Source organism: Zootoca vivipara, chromosome 6 (genome assembly GCF_963506605.1).
Source record: "Zootoca vivipara chromosome 6, rZooViv1.1, whole genome shotgun sequence".
In the NCBI taxonomy this organism is placed as follows: Eukaryota; Metazoa; Chordata; class Lepidosauria; order Squamata; family Lacertidae; genus Zootoca; species Zootoca vivipara.
Window position 1 is genome coordinate 41142737 of NC_083281.1, and position 14047 is coordinate 41156783.

Below are 14047 nucleotides of genomic sequence, written 5' to 3' on the forward strand. Positions count from 1 at the left end.
GCATTCCGGTTGGCTGTTTCCAGTGGTTGCAACAGGATGCTGAACTAGACAGGCCTTTGGTCAAATCCAACGGGCCTTTTCTTGTATGCATTGCTGCCCTCTAGTGGGTGATTTTAGAGCTGCTTTCTAATATGCCACAGACCTTCTACTGCTTTAAAAGCCTTTGATGCATCAAATAATTACACAATAAACACTCTTCTCTTTGTTGATGAAGGGTGGGGCGGTGGGGTATAGGAATCATCATTAGTTGAGCTGCCACCCCCTGGTTAAATGTGTGCCACCAATAATGGCAAATTAGTGTCTATGTGGTAATAAAGAGGGAGAAAGAAACTGTAATTAAAAGCAATTAGCAGAGAAAGTCTAGGACACAATAATATAGCTATATCCTCATAAATGCAATTAATAAGTGTATAATGCAGGGACTACCCAGGGATTAATATATGCAGATGCTGATATGTTGTAGCTACATTAGAGAGAAATGCCCCGCAGTAACTCTATGCAGATAAGTGGCAACCAAATCTGGCTGTGGTCATCATTAAGACACAAGCATCTTTTCTCATCAGACAATGGATTTAAACTTGGAAAGATTTATAGGCAGAAGAAAATCCTGCCTTTACTTTCTAGACTGGACAAAGCATAGTGTGTGTGTGTGTGTGTTTGCAAGGGTCATGCAAAGTCCATGCAAAAGCACATCTGATTGTGAGTCCTACTTTCTCACCAGTGGTGTAGTGGTTAAGAGCAGTGGACTCATAAGTGAAACGGGTACTATTCCCTACTCCTCCACATGCAGCTGCTGGGTGACCTTGGGCTAGTCACACTTCTCTCTGAAGTCTCTCAGCCTCACTCACCCCACAGAGTGTTTGTTGTGGGGGAGGAGGGGAAAGGAGATTGTTAGCCGTTTTGAGACTCCTTAAAGGTAAATGGACCCCTGACCATTAGGTCCAGTCGTGACCGACTCTGGGGTTGCGGTGCTCATCTCGCGTTATTGGCCGAGGGAGCCGGCATACAGCTTCCAGGTCATGTGGCCAGCATGACAAAGCCACTTCTGGTGAACCAGAGCAGCACACAGAAACACTGTTTAACTTCCCGCTTGGAGTGGTACCTATTTATCTACTTGCACTTTGACGTGCTTTCGAACTGCTAGGTTGGCAGGAGCTGGGACCGAGCAACGGGAGCTCACCCCTTCGCGAGGATTCAAACCGCTGACCTTCTGATCAGCAAGCCCTAGGCCAGGCATCCCCAAACTTCGGCCCTCCAGATGTTTTGGACTACAATTCCCATCATTCCTGACTACTGGTCCTGTTAGCTAGGGATCATGGGAGTTGTAGGCCAAAACATCTGGAGGGCCGAAGTTTGGGGATGCCTGCCCTAGGCTCTGTGGCTTAACCCACAGCACCCCCTGCCACTCCTTAGGGGAGTGATAAAGTTGGACATCAAATCCAAACTCTTATTCTGAATGGTCTGCTCAAAGCAGCTGACATCAGAGAAAAAATAACAATGCATGTGTCTTGGGTGGGGAAACTTGGGTGCAGGTGCCAAATCCAGCCCCCTCCCCAACCTCTCCATCTGGTCCTTGGAATTCTCCCCCGGCCATGTCCCTCACTGGCCCCACTACACACCCTGAGTGTCTGTGCTGTTTGAGATGTGTCTTTTGCATGTCTTGATGGAAAACAGGGAGATGTGTGTAGAAACTAGCCAGCTGCACAAACGTAAATTTCCCATTGGCTGCTCTGCCCATATTGGCCTCTAGCCCCACCCAGCACTGGCAGGTGGACCCCAGAAGGTTACCCAAATGGGAATGTAGCCCTTCGAGTGAAAAGGGTTCCCCACACATGAAATACATGGTCAAAAATTAAGAGTAAAGCCAGTGGCTGAGGGTGTGTGTGGCCTGGGGAGAACCCATAGGCCTGGCAGAGATCACTGGTCACCCACATTTGTCTCACAGGCCTGAGGCTCCCCATGTCTGGCCTACACTGACTGGCAGTGTCTCTCCGGAGTCTCTGATGTAGAGTCTTTTCCAGCTCTGTCTGGAGATACCAGGGATTGAACCTGGAGCTTTTTGCCTGCTCTGGTCCCTGGTGCAGGGCAGGCAAATCTTGGCTGCTACCAATTTGGGATGCCTCTGCGTCTCATTCCACTCAAGAGTTTAAATGAAATTTCATGTAATCCCCAAAACCCAACTATTAAATAAGGTATTTGTAGCAATCTCAGTTGGCTTCAGTTTCTTAAAAGGTAACTAAGGTGGTGGTTCTAAGTGTCTTTCATTGAATGTCAGATTGCTGTGATGTCAGTGGGACTTTTAACTAGACTTCTGAGGGACAGAAATAGCATTAAAAACACTCACCCACCCCACTCACACACAAAACAAAGACCACCACAGCCAACCACAAAGGAACAAACATATCCTAGGCCAACCCCAACATCTCTCACCACCAAAGGAAAAACAAGTGAACAGCAGAGAACCTACACAAGAGACGCTGACAACCCCCCCCCATATTAAGCAAAATAGAAACATCGTCACCCCACCCCACCCACCCCCATCTACCTCTCTTCCCCTTTTCTTCCCAATGTCTCAACAAATGAAACTGATTTGTAAAAATGTTACGAGAGACATTGCACATATCTTTGTAAACCAAGAAAACCTTTAATAAATAAATAAATAAATAAATAAATAAATAAATAAATAAATAAATAAATAAAACAGACCAGGGGTTTGTTTTGTTTTTAAGTTTAGGACTTGCCCCCTAGTGGTCATTAGAAAAGCATCCATGTCCACTTAAAAACCAAGCCATCCTTTAGAGCACTTATTATCTGTAATGTGGGATTGGATTCACCCAAGTGACTGAAGCCTAACCTCTTCCATGTCCTCTTTCAAGTGATGTTTTCTGTCACCCATAAAGATATTAAAAGTTCCCAGCAGTGCATTATGAACCAATTAATGCAAATTTCCATGGCACTGCAGATCAAATTTAACCGTGGCTGCACACAGAGGTTGCAATTAGAATGGCAGACGCAATTGGGAAGGTTATAAGACCAGGGCATTGTGGGAAAGAGGGGAAATTAGGCCTGTCCTTTGGGGCAATAATAACTAGTAATATTTACATGTCTGTTTTGACAATCAGGCGTATCAGCCTTAATGTTGGTACAAAAAATCTTAGAGACGGGCTGAAAGGATACTGATTCTCAAGTGATTCAGTGAGACTATTCTTCATCTTTCTGGAAATGCCATTTGCTCGCCACCCCAGCCTTCCAGTTGTCATCAAACAAAGTTGGCATGAAGAAATAGTGCAGAAGTGGCTGACCTTTGGCCCTACAGATCTTGCTGATTTCACAAAATTGTAGCCGCCATTTCCTCACTGTTCAGTCCCTCCATAAAACTTCAAAAAGAAAGAAGGAAAGTAAAGGAAGTTTGGGATGGGTCAATATACGTAGCCATAAAAGGGAGGAAGTGATTTCCCTGAAGGATCTGTTTTAGTGGGAGATGTATGGAGCAAGCCCCCCCCCAATTTCTCCAGGGCATCCCAGTCAGAGTATTATTGTCCACAATATGATGCCCTACAGTTCAACTGAAATCCCAGTTCAGGGTGGGGAGCATGATGAGAAACTGATCCCATATGGTGCATTTTGTTACATAACTGCAACAACAAAAGTGAAGCTGTGCAGAGTACAATAAACAGCAGCCACTGAAAGTGCAAGGCCCTGCCAAAATGAATTTTTGCAATCTGAATTTCACCAGTGTGAGAGACAACACAAGGAAATAGGAAAGGGTGGAAGGCAAAGAAAGCGGGTGGACGTGAGCAAATTACAGTTTTGTGAACTTAGGATTCATCTCTGCTGGGGATGAAGTCGAAAGCATCGAATCCAACACTTCACGGAAGAGGTGGCTTTTGAGGAGGGATTTGGAGGTAGAGAGAGATAATATAAGGCTGAGTTTAACAGTTGCACTCATGTTAGCTAGAGGATCAGCAATATGAAATGTGTTCAGATGGAGGGCTTTGCTAAGGATCAATGAACCTGGGTGCCTTCTTATAATTTTCACCCACCAATGGGGTGGAAAGAGGAAATGGCCAAACAGGAATCTGAAGAAGGAGGCCATTCTAGCTGGGCTTACAGATTCAGCACCACAGACAGCTCCATAGTAGGCATTTGTGGGGAGATTACATAGTTTGGTTGGCATTTTAAGGAGAACCTGCCCTGATTCACACGTACCCCAAGCAAAAAATGTGAACTGAAGCACAAAATGTGAACTGAAGCAAAAAATGTGAACTGAAGCCCACACTTCTCCAAATTTTACCTTTCAGATCTTCAACCAGGAATGTGCATATTAAAGTGCACAAAGAAAATCCATAGGTAATATACCGGTAGCACATTTATGTATTATTTATTCATCTGTTACATTTCTATCCCACCTTTCCTCCAGGGAGCTCAAGGTGTATGTACATGGTCCCCCACACACTCGTTTTACCCTGTGAGGTAGGTTAGGCTGAGAGCCAGTGATTGGCCAAAGGTCTCCCAGTGAGCTTTCAGGATTGAGTGGGGATTTGAACCCTGGTCTTCCAGATCCTAGTCCAAGACTTTAACCACTGCAACATACAGGCTCTGTTTCCCTAATAAAATGCATTAAAGAAAATTGCTCACTAAAACGTTCTATCAGGTGACAACACCTATGAAGTTTATATATTCAGAAAAATGTGCACTAAATTAATGTGACTTTTTTATTAAAAAAAATCATAGATTTATGGAAATGGAGCAAATTGTGAAAATAGAGCAAATTGAACTCAAGGCTGGAAAGATGGAGAGAAACCAGAGACAAAACTTTCTCATTACAAATACACTGCACACACAACTTCCTAACAACCTTAATGGAAAGCATTCCCCCCAAATATTTCTGAACGAGTGGAGGCATGTGCAATTCATAGTTTGCTTAGGATGTGCATGTGCAGCAGCATCTCTACAGCCCTCTTCAGGACCTCTTACTCCCATACATGATCTTTATCGCCACCTCCTCTCCATGAGGTAAAGGCTGATTGTGTGAAGAAGGAAGGGAGCTTGCTGTTCTAGGTTCCCCATCTGTTCTTTGGTTTTTTTCAGGATCCTAAACAACCTTTGCTGGGAATGAATAGAAAGGGCTTCCTGGCATCAGACTGTTCCCTTAGACCTATGGAAGGTGATGGGGATGCAGAGGGCAGAGCTCATATGCTTATCCCCTCCCCCAGCTCTCCTGACATGTTGAATCTTCAGATTTTATTTATTTATTTATTTATTTATTTATTTATTTATTTATACATACCCCGCCCACTCTGGGCAGCTTCCAACAAAATTAAAATACAAACATTAAAAGCTTCCCTAAACAGAGCTGCCTTCAGATGTCTTCTAAAAGTCTGGTAGTCGTTTTTCTCTTTGACATCTGGTGGGAGGGCATTGCACAGGGTGGGTGCCACTACTGAGAAGTCCCTCTGCCTGGTTCCCTGTAACTTGGCTTCTCGCAGTGAGGGAACCGCCAGAAGGCCTTGGTGCTGGACCTCAGTGTCCCAGTAGAATGATAGGGGTGGAGACGCTCCTTCAGGTATACTGGACTGAGGCCGTTTAGGGCTTTAAAGGTCAGCACCAACACTTTGAATTGTGCTCGGAAACGTACTGGGAGCCAATGTAAGTCTTTCAAGATCGGTGTTATGTGGTCTCGGCGGCCACTCCCAGTCACCAGTCTAGCTGCCACATTCTGGATTAGTTGTAGTTTCCGGGTCACCTTCAAAGGTAGCCCCACATAGCAGTAGTCCAAGTGAGAGATAACCAGAGCATGCACCACTCTGGTGAGACAGTCCACGAGCAGATAGGGTCTCAGCCTGCATACCAGATGGAGATGAGAGACAGCTGCCCTGGACACAGATTTGACCTGTGCCTCCATGGACAGCTGCAAGTCCAAAATGACTCCCAGGCTGTGCACCTAGTCCTTCAGGGGCACAGTTGCCACATTCAGGACCAGGGAGTCCTCCACACCTGCTCACCTCCTGTCACAGTCCCCCAAAACAGTACTTCTGTCTTGTCAGGATTCAACCTCAATCCATCCTCCAACCGCCTCCAGACACTCACAGTTTACAACAGTGCTTGTGTAGGGCTAACAGTCTTGTACCATTTGATTGTCAGACTATTACTCAGGACCAAACTGCATATTATGATGGGGCTCTGTGACTGGCACATCTGAGTAGCATTTGCGAGTGTGGCTATTGGAAAGTGCCTTAAACCGAGTAAGACCACTGGTCCATCTAGTTCAGTATTGTCTGCACTATGGCTCTCCAGGATTTCAGACAGGGTTCTCTATCAAGGCTACATGGAGATGCTAGAGATTGATCCTGGAACCTTCCACATGCAAGGCAGATGCTTGAGCACTGAGCCATAGAAAGGCTAGCCTGGTTATTGTGTGTAAGGAAATAACCAGGCTTGATGACAGAGTGGCGTGAATGCATCTCCCCTTTAAAACTCTACCCCCAGATATTCATTGATTTATTACATTAATATAACTACCCATCAAAAAAAAAACACTGTAGAGTATTCCTGTAGAGCCCAATCCAGACAGGGAGCACAGTGCAAGGAGAGAGGAATTATTGGGGATGGGTTTCCACTGAGAAATTGGCTGGGATGAAGAGCCAAACGCCCTTCTGCACTATGGTTGCAACTGAGTTCATCCCATCCCTGCTGTTGCTATTTGAAAGACATTTAAAGAGATGGAGATTCATCTGCACAACTCCATTGTTATGACTAGCTTTGCCATGAAACACAATTGTCATATACACCTCACCTGCTGCCCTTCAGATGTTTTGGACTCTAACTCCCATCAGCCCCAACCAGTGGCTGATATAGATACCCGAAAGCACTATTCACATTTCACTGTTTCACACAAACACAGCCTAACAGTTGCCCCACAAACAGCATACAGCCCCCACCTGTCCCTGGGCCTGATATTCTGTCAGTTTTTGATAACACTTCTGAGAAGCTGGAATGTTTATACATGTTCCATACCACCTCAACACATGTGCCAATAACTGGGAAAAGTTCATTTTAGCTGTAGCCAGAATTCTCACAGCCAAAAACAACTTCAGAGACTGCCACCCGCATTTACCCCGGAGTGCCTTTTTGATTTTCCTTTGTTGAGTTTCTCCAGTTCGCAGGACCAGCTGACTAAGCCATCTTGCTCATTTAGATGTTCTGAGCTTTAATTTGGTATCTCATCTATCTCTCAACAGCTATCGTGATGTCCTAAAAGGTAGTCCAATACTTTAACAGATGTGTAGATTAAGCAATGTGGAGGATGGAGTATGTTGAAAATATTTAATATGTACGTGCGTACATATAAGTAACACTGTAACAGTCTGTGTACTCACTCTAGTGTTTGAATCAATGCAGAGATTCCATTTTTAAAACAAGTCTGGAATGCATCTCTCTGCAATTATAAGTTTAGCTTGGACAAGTTGTTCAGCCTGAATGAAAATATTGACAAGAACACAGATTTATCTAGGCTCTTAGCGGGTCGTTCGGTGCATTAAGTCAGGAGGTTGCCTCACCTTAAGGCTGGTTAGCGATTTTTTAAAAAAGCAACAACAACAACATTAAACAAAACAAAATGCTAATTTACAGAACAAGAACTGCTTACATAAAGCACATATTGTGCAGCAGAGATCTCAGAGTTTTTACGAAATAATACATAAATGTATGCAGGGTTATACCAAAAAGTGACAGGGAAGGGGCAGAGCAGGTGAGATAGTGTTGGTTAACAAATGGCAGGCTCTGGAGGATGGTGAAGGTTGGGCCAGTGGTGGAGCTGAGGGGGAGGCGGTGGGCGTACCATTTGGGGCAGCAAGGAGCCTGTGCGCACCCAAGCCACCATGTCTCTCCCAGGAGAGACGTGTGGCTTGGGCGTGCTGCAGGCCCCGCGGTGGGTGCCACCCGCCATTTTGTCACCCCCTCAGTGGTGACACCCGGGCGGACCGCCCCCCACCACACCCCCTTCCTCCACCCCTGGGGGGGGGGAAACTGTTGGGGTCCTGAGGCAGTGCATGGAAGATGTTTCAAAGGCACCTCATGCTCTGTGCTTCAAAAGTTTGGCTTCCAGTTAGTCCATCTAGTTGCATCCACTGTTAGGGCAACAAAATGTGGGGTGAACTGGAACTCTAAGCTCAATTTCTCGTGAATCAGAGGCAAGGCTGATATAGGAATTAGGGGTGAAGTGGGCACAGTGTGCCTGGATGGTATGAGAGGGAACAAAGTAGAGTTTTTTGGGGGGTGGGTTTACATTGCTAAAACCCTCCCCGGGATCTGCCTCCTCATCTGTAACCTCCTCCTGGGATGACTCCTCTGCCTCCCAGAGTCCTGACTCCTGACACAGTCTCTTCCAACCCGCTGGCCCCCTCCCCAGGGTCATCAACAGGCAGGTCCTTCCACCACGTATCTTGCTCCAACCAGCTTCTCCACGATGTTTCTTTTGGGCTCATGACACCAGCCTCCCTAATTTGCACTTTCAAAACAGAGATACAACTGTCCTTTGAAATTAGCACTTCTTTGATTTTTGCAAGGTGGCTCCGCAGCCAAGCAGTGTGTAAAACAAATGCATATACCAGGGGAAACTGTGCGTGGAAATGCATACATTTATGAAAGTAATGTTAAAAGGTATTATATTAGTGCAGGCACGTCCAACAGGTAGATCGCAATCTACCGGTAGATCACTGGATGTCTGTGGTAGATCACTGGTAGATCACTGGCTCCCCCCCCCCCAAAGAAGCTCAACAACTTTGACCTGAACCCCAAGAAACAGGGCTTTCCTTCCTAAAAAAAAAAAAGCTCAACAACCTTCACCTGTGCCCCCCCCCAAAATGAGGTAGATCACTGCCAGCTTATAACTCTGTGAGCAGATTGCAGTGTCTTGGGAGTTGGCCACCCCTGTATTAGTGGAACTTGCTTTGCAAAAAAAAAAAAAAGTACCGTAGACAAGATTGCAGAAGTGTGTATATTAGGTTTTTGTTGTTTTTTAAAAAATGAAAACGGACATGGAAATTTCAGATTGGAAAAGGGAGAAATTGATGGATATTGAAATGGACAAATGTGCCCCTGCCTAGTTCAACCTGGAAGAGGTAAAAGGTACATGGGGTAAAAGACTGGGGGGGGGGGGCTTTCGACTTGCTTGAATATTAGGAATAAGGCTATTGCTCAAGCCTGATATCTGTATTTCCAGCAGCCATATGCCTGCTGAAGTTATTGGCAAATCTCCCCCTGTTGACTTCTCGTGGGTGGATTTATCATTCTTCTCAAGCCCCCTGGTTACCGTAGCAACTGACACTTACACAACCTTTAACTAACATGGCGGGGCAAGTGGAAACAGGTACGTGTTAATGAAGGGCGGCCGTGGGATTGCTGAAAGATGTGCATATCCATTTGCAACATCTGGGGCCTTTGGACAAGGGATTAAATCTTGACAGCTCCAAGGAAAGGCTGCCCGGGGGGGGGGGGGAGTCAGCGAGGCACAAAGAGAGAGGAAGGCTCCTTGCTGCTATTCCAGAAAAGACAGCGTCATATCAGCTGATCCAGGCACCTGAGCTTCTAGGGCAGCCCTTTCCCAACCAGAGGCCAGCCAGAAGTGTGTATGTACAATCCCCATCAGTCCCAGTCAGTTGGGGCTAATAGGCATTATAGTCCAATATGTCTGGAAGGTGTGAGGTTGGGGGAAGGCTGTCCAAATGCCTGGTTCAGACATTCATGCCTAAAGCAATGGGAAATGACCTTGGGTCACTTCGGGAATACAAGTGTCAGTTGAGGAAAAATTACCACAGTCTGGCGTTGTGGTGGTTCCTTCTCCCTTCCCTGGCCCCCTTGGCTTGATTTGTAATTGGGCTCCATTTATACCATCAAAAAAGTCAGTTATTTCCAAGCCAAGTTGTAAGCCAGAGATCTGCATCCTATCTCCGTCCTTGTGACATAATCCGGCATGCAGCAGGTGGTTCCGTATGGCAGCAGGATGCCCTTTGGCAACGCTAAATCAGGGTTGGCAAATGAGACTCCAGCTCCCATCAGCTCCAGCCAGCATGGCCAAGAGCAGGCATCCCCAAACTTCGGCCCTCCAGATGTTTTGGACTACAATTCCCATCTTCCCCAACCACTGGTCCTGTTAGCTAGGGATCATGGGAGTTGTAGGCCAAAACAGCTGGAGGGCCGCAGTTTGGGGATGCCTGGCCAAGAGGGAGGGGTTGAAGGTCCAGCAATATGCCTATCCTAGAAACTAGAATTTCTAGCATTAATCCGACATGGTGCCAGCCTTGGTGTCAACATCTCCATGGATGACTGACAGTTTGCTACATCCATCAGGAAAGTCTGGGTGTAAAGAAGGTTCACAAGACCATCCAAACCAGGGTGGAAAATCGTGGTGTTTTTTTTTCTATTGAAGGTCACATTCCCTTGGTTGGTAATCTGTCCGGGGCCAGAGAGTCATAGATAGATGTGGGCCATCCCTTTCTCTCTTTCTTTCTGCACCCGTTCTCACCCCCCTCTCATGAGACCCCAGACCTGCTTCTGATCTAAACTTTAGATTCTAAAACCACACACCCTGGCATATAATGCCACTCTACTTTTGCTTTATGAACTAACATTGGAAATTAAAAGATTCTACAAGAGCAGGAAGTGCTCTGGAGCAAGAAAGTTGCCATAAATATTCATGGTAATTAATATACATGAGAGCTGCAAAAGACGCTGTCTGAGCTTTTCGTAGGAGTGTTATCTTTTTCTCTCTCTTTTTTTTCTTTTGCTCCTTTACCAACCTGCACCCTGTCGCGAGGCGTTTTATGGGGAAGAAAATACACCCAGCAGCTTTTTTTCAAAGCAGCTAACCAAAGTGGCTTCTTCTTCTAATGTGTGGGGAAATCAGCCTCCCAGTCCCTCACTGTGGAACACACAGCTTAACCGCCTGGCCCCATTTAGGCAGCGGGCAACGAACACCTTGAAGAAGTGAGCAATGAAGCCTTTTTCTTTTCCTCAAAAAGGGACCTTCCACAACTATTTCTCAGCGACACAAAAGCTTTAATTTCTATCCCGAGATGCCTCAGCTGTGACTGAATAACTGGTTCCAGAGGAGGCGTGACAGCAGGGCACAGAGTGATCCCCACATACCTCCAGCAGCCTCACCCCCAGCTACCCCCATAAGTGATTCCAGTCATTGTCCCTCAATGTGCCCTTTGCTGGCGGCTCCCTCCCAGAATTTCATGTGTGTGGAACCTCAAGCCTGGAGGCTGGATGTGGCCCTCTGGTCCTCTCTTTCTGGCCCTTGGAACTACCAGAAGCCCCCACATCATGAACCAGGGGTGGGAATGCTTCCTTGTGGCTGGACTGGGCTGCCTGCCTCATACACTGACCTTCTCCTAGCACATCACAGATAGTATGATTGGAAAAGGCTCCTCACTGAGAGAAAGAGCCAGCCCAGGCAATGCACCCCAGCAGGCATTACACATGCATTGGTCTACTAACATGAACCATGCTGGCCCCACTGCTACCTTGTGTCATGAAGCCTATAGCGTAGACAGGATAGGGACCAGTTTGGCAGGCTCTGGTGCAGGAAGAGGCAGAAGTGGGTGGGTGGGGAACCTGGAGGAACCTAGGTTGGAGGAGGTTAGATAGCCCCTTTCCACCCTGTCTTTAGTCACCTTGGAAGGGGGATGCTGGTTCTCCCCTTCGACTTTCCTATGGAACGGAGAACCTCATTAATGGCTGGAGAGCGCTTTGATCAGCTGGCAAGGGAGGCTGTGACTGAACAGGAGGATGCAGCCTTGTTGCTCAGAACCACCTTTGCCGCTTCCATCTGGTTCTGAACTTCTTGCCCTGCATCATGTCCACTGCCCAGCCTGTACTGTTACTTCCCTGAACAAAGGCGCCTTACTTACTTATCAGAGCCTGCCTGCATATTTGGGCAGGAGTTAGGACACCTTGTGCCATTCACTTGAACAGGCATCAGCTAAGGGCCAGGTGGAGTGGGGAGTGAGGGACAGCATAGGGTTGGTGTGCCATGCGGTCTACCCTGCACTTCCTAGGCCAGCTTGTTGCTCTCAAGTAGAGTGAAGGAAGCTGCCCCCATCAGCAGGGCCGAAGTTCATCTTCTGGTCAAGTTGGCTTTTATATGTAGAATGGAGACTTGGTATCATCTTGCCCTTTACTTCAGGCAGCAAATTGTCTTGGATCAGCCAGGGTGGACAGTGGGCATCTTGGGATGATGTGTGTATATCTGCCAACTAAGGATAATAACTTAGGAAGACCCTGGCTGTTGGATCAGGCCAAAGGGGGCCCATCTAGTCCAGTGCTGTCTTCTCATAGGGCCCTTTGGGAAGCCCAAAAGCAGAACCTGAGTGCAACAGCACTTCCTCCATTGATGATTCTCAGCAACTGGTGAAAGATAGCTCTTAATGCAGGAGTGGAAAATCTGTGGCCTTCCATATATTGGAATATCTCATCATCCCCAGACAGCATGGCCAATTGTCAGAGATGTGGGGAGTTCTAGTCAAACACTTGGGGGTGGAACTAACACTAACTGGCTTACAAAGGTTTCCACTGGAATAAATTTGGAAGCCCTTCAATGGCAGAAGACTCTTTCTTGTTCTTACTAATTCAGCCGAGCTCAGTGGAGGCTCAAATCAGTTCCTTGCCATTTTGAACAGAGAACAAAGCCGTGTTTCCAGTTGCCTCTGTCTGAACTGTGACAAATCTGAGTAGGAGAGTTGTTGTGGGGCAGAACATCTTGAAAGTCAAAGGAGGTTGGGGGGGAGAAGCTTTTGAAGCTGAAAAGGAATCTTCCTCAAATGGGGAAGATAAGGAGAAAGGGGCTGCCTCAGCTCTGTGAGTCAAGAGGCCTTGGAGGGTTCTGTCCCAGGAGAAATCGGCACTCAGAGCAGAGAGTGCTCCTGAATCATTAGGAAATAAAAGCATGCTTGGAGTGGATGGCGCTCAGCTGCAGAAATCTGAAGCTACCTGCACAGGCTTTGTAAAGGTGGTTTCTGGGATTCAGAAGGGAACCAGAGAAATCTGGGGTGCTGCTAGCAACAAATCCTAAACTGTTCAAAGGATTCTCTGCCTGGATTAAAACATAACCATAGAATCATAGAATTCTAGATTTGGAAGAGACATCAAGGGTCCTTTAGCTCAACCCCCTGCAATGCAGGAATTGCCAAAGAATAACTGGCAGATGGCAGCCTAATCTTTCTTAAAAACAAAAGAAAACCAAAAACCAGTGAAGGAGACCACCACCACCTTCCAAGGGAGTCCACTCCACTGTCAAACAGCTCTTCCCATTAGAAAGTGTGCTCCATTTTCCACATGTCAGCCCTTCAGAAATTCTGTGGGAAGCTTGGGAGGGGGCACTATCTTGTCTTTCACCTCAATAAGCAGAATGTATCTTGGGCTAGCCCTACTGGGCAGCCATTGGTATTTCCCCTGTGCTTGGTGAATCCTAGGGGAAGGGGGCTCTTAGTTCTGGGCTGTTTATGACCACACATTGCTGACAGTACTCTCAGTGTGCTCAGAGACACCATCTGCTTTAATATTAGTTCATTTACTTAGATTCCAGGCTGGGTACCACCTGTTCCTCACTGTCTACCTGTTATGCCAAGTTTTCCTCACTCCTTCATTGCCAGCTTTCAGGCTCCATCTCAAACAACCCTCTTCCAGAGAGCTTTTCAAGATTAATTATGGAGAGGACAACTGCTATTGCTTTCTTGCCCTGCTTCCAGGTGCCCCACAGGCATCTGATTGGCTACTGTGGACAAGCTCAACCTTTGCCAACCTGGTGCCCTTTAGATGTTTTGTACTACAATTCCCATAAGCCCCAGTGAACATGGCTGGCCAATGGTATTTGCAGTCCAAAATGGCTGTTTGGGCTGGGGCTGATGGGAGTTGTGGTCCAAAACACCCAGAAAGCTCCAGGTTGGATCTCTGAGCTGAACCTGCAGTGCTCTTCTTACATTTGTATGAAAACTGATGGCTGTTGACAGAATTTTAGCAATTGCCATTCCTTAATTCATTTTGG